Below are 3,667 nucleotides of genomic sequence, written 5' to 3'. Positions count from 1 at the left end.
CCACCAACAAGTTCTTATAAGTAAAACTACGTGGGTACTGGCAGGTTTCAAAGGTCAATTTTCTCATATTTTACGCAGTGCACAGACACACATACACACACACACACGCAGTCTTTGTTTGCATGACTTTCAAGGACACTTCATTGACATACATTTAAATCATATGGCCTAACCAAGACCCTTACCCTAACCCAAACTATTACCAACATATACCTAACCTTAACCCCAACCCAAAGAAGAACACTTTACCATTTGGGTACCTATTGAATGTCCCCATTTGGACCACTTTGGACATTTAGGTCCCTACAACAGGGGATATTTGACAAACACTGCCCCCAGTTGTAGCTCAAACAAACACACACACACACACAAAAAGGCATGTTTGTATTTCTCCCCATATTAGAACTTTTTATCCGCTGCTATTTTTACCTGTACATATCAATAAGGAGCGATGGGTCCTCATAAGATATTTTATTTCTAAAAAATGGGCCTCATACTGTAACAAATGCCAGAGCACACACACACGCACAGCATGCTGTAATGTCTTCGGATGACCAGAAGACTGAGATAAAGCTTCGATGGTCAGTGCAGCTCTGGATTTTATTTATTAAATCCAAGGAATTAATCTTTTTCTAAAAAAAAATATTCACTGATATAAAAAGCCGGTCTGAACTAAACCTAATCAGAATTGTATTAAAGCTACAGTGTGTAACTTTTAGCGACATCTAGCGGTCACACTGCAGACTGCAGCAACATGAACATCTCCCCCACACCGCTTCTCCCCCCCAACAGTACGGCGAGCGTTACGGGACAAAATGTCTTCCACGACGTCCCATCACCTACCTTCTCAAGTGATGAGGTTTGTTTACATAGATAATTTTACAGATAGTATTTCATTAGTCTGTGTAGGGTATAGATTTCATGTAGACTTAAGATAATAAATATACCCGTTATTTTTTCTACATTGTTGTGACGTTTTGGCGATCTCGCAATCGCTAGTTTGTTGGCTCTGCGCTGCCGTAGCGCAAAGATGTCTGCCTCCATGGCTGCGAGACCCGCTCCTATGTAATTATAAATAACGAATTCTAAGGCAACGCAAATATTAAGGTTAAGAGGCTGAGCTCGTAGATGATGATAAATAACATAGTTATGTATAATATATTACATTTCTGACTGTATATCCCTGTAATTATTACACACTGTAGCTTTAATATTTCCTGTATTTTACTGGGACTGCTTGTGCATTTATGCTTCTGGTTACTTAAAATAAAAATTCCTCCTGCAAGGATTTTTTTTCCCGTTGCACTGGTGTGCATTTGTGTTGAACAATATTTACTTTAATTCAATTAAAACGACCCAAGGGCCAAAATATCTTCTAAAGTCACCCAATTGGAAACTAGATTTTTCCTATGTCACGATTTGACTTTGATGGTGTGCATGTGTCATTTTTGTGTTTTTTTTCCCCTTTTTTGTTGATTTTTATAGAAGACCAAGAGAGTCACTGAAAAACAAAAACAAACATTTAACATTTTAATTATGCAATAAGAAATCCATTTGAAATCCAATTGGTCTTCTTGGTAATTTATGTAAACTAAGTGTTGCAGTCTAACCAATGAGGGAGCTGGTTACATATGAGGAGCAACTGTGATTGGTTTAACTGGTTTTCAGTGTGCTCTATGGATAAAAAGGTAAAGTAAAAAGAACATGCAAATGGAAAAGGATTTTTAGATGCAAGGTGAAAAAGGAAATGGAATAAGAAATTAACTTTTTAAATGTGTGTTTTGGTATTTATAATCAGATATATGATTTGTGGTTTTTAAATCTTTAATCAGAAACAGGTTTTTAAAATACATTTATTAAATGCAATTTACAATTACTCTTTAATAATTACATTTAAAATGACCAATTAAAAAACACCTACCAAAATGGACTCAATATTCTCACAGCAACAAAGCAACATTATTTTGCAGCCAAATGATTAGGTGAGATTAGTGCAAGCTTGATAGATTGATCAGTGTGCTGTAGCAGTGATGCAGTCACTGGACTGTCATGGTGAAGAGAGAGCTGAGTCAGGGGGCAAATTTCTTGATTTAGCGATCGATCTAAGTTCTCTTCCTCACCTATGGTCATAAGATCTGGATAATGGCAGAAAAAAAAAAGCTCGGGAATACAAGTGGCTAAAATGAGATATCAATTCAGAGGGTGGCTGGCCGCACCCTTGGAGATCGGGTGTGGAGGTCAGTTACCCGTGAGGAGCTCGGAGTAGAGTCGTTGCTCCTCGACGTCGAAAGGAGCCAGTTGAGTTGACTCGGGCATCTGTTCCAGATGCCTCCTTGTCGCCTCCTTCGAGAGGTGTTCCAGGCCTGTCCTATTGAGAGGAAGCCTCTAGGAAGGCCCAGGACACGCTGGAGACACTATGTCCCTTAGCTGGAGTGGTGCCACCTCAGGGTCACCCCGGAGCAGCTGGAGGAGGTGTGTGTGGATCGGGAAGTCTGGGCATTTCTTGACCCAAGATAAAGTGGAAGAAAATGGATGGATGGATGGATGGATGGATGGATGGATGGATGGATGGATGGATGGATGGATGGATGGATGGATGGATGGATGGATGGATGGATGGATGGATGGATGGATGGATGGCGTTCATCTGCTCCAGTTGAGAAAGCCAATGACATTAACAAGCTAGTGGAAATCAATACAGCAAAGTAGAAACACCATTTCCCAAGTATTGGGCATTGTTATCTTGTAAAAGGTCCCCATCCCTAACCAAAACTAGATGATCAGCAGGACTTACAAGGAAATCAGTTAAACATCAAAAAGCCAGAGTTTTATTTTATCCGAATGTAATTTTTATTGCATGTGATCCCGGCAGTTTGACAGTAGTGATTCACAAGTGACAATTGTGAGGGTGTTCCAGGATGTCCCTTACCTTTCGACCACTGACTGCTTGAAAAAGAAGGTAAGTCAAAATTTGCTTGTATAGCACATTAAAGCGGCAAGGCGATTCAAAGTGCTTTGTATCATAAAAGCATCAATACAAATATGCTGTAAAACCACTTCAATCTTTTTAAAACATCCACCAAATGCACAAAAAATAATCAAAACATCAGAATCGTCACAGAAAATCATAAAAATCTTCAGCCAGATGCACATGATGATAGTGAGAGGGTCAATGTGTGATGAGATATTATGATTAGAGCAGCTTTTCACCTGGATTTGTTTGCAGAGTACTAATCAAGTGCAGCTCTAAATAAGTCTTGATTTCACGGAATTTATTGTTTCAGCTGTTTTGCAGTTTTCTGGGACTTTGTTTCAGATTAAATGTGCATGAAAACTGAAAGCTGCTTCTCCATGTTTGGTTCTGGGGAAACAAAGTAGACTGGAACCACAAGATCTAATGGATGATATTGATGAAAATTATTTATAGTGTATTTTATATACAGATATCAAATTGCCACAAACAAAAGTTAAAGTAAAAAATATCAAACATAAAAGCTGAAAAGCTGGCCCTGTCAGGTCATCAATGCTGAGAATAGTCTGTATTACATTGACATCAATATCTGCTGGATTTACCTCCACCACTTCCTCATAATAACAACTTAACACAAAAAATGCAAGCTAATAGGACCATAAAGAATTAATATTAAATAACTGCTTGCAGGAACAT

This window comes from Cyprinodon tularosa, unplaced genomic scaffold (genome assembly GCF_016077235.1).
Source record: "Cyprinodon tularosa strain WSP-4 unplaced genomic scaffold, ASM1607723v1 ctg332, whole genome shotgun sequence".
Classification (NCBI taxonomy): Eukaryota; Metazoa; Chordata; class Actinopteri; order Cyprinodontiformes; family Cyprinodontidae; genus Cyprinodon; species Cyprinodon tularosa.
This window is presented reverse-complemented; position numbering follows the sequence as displayed.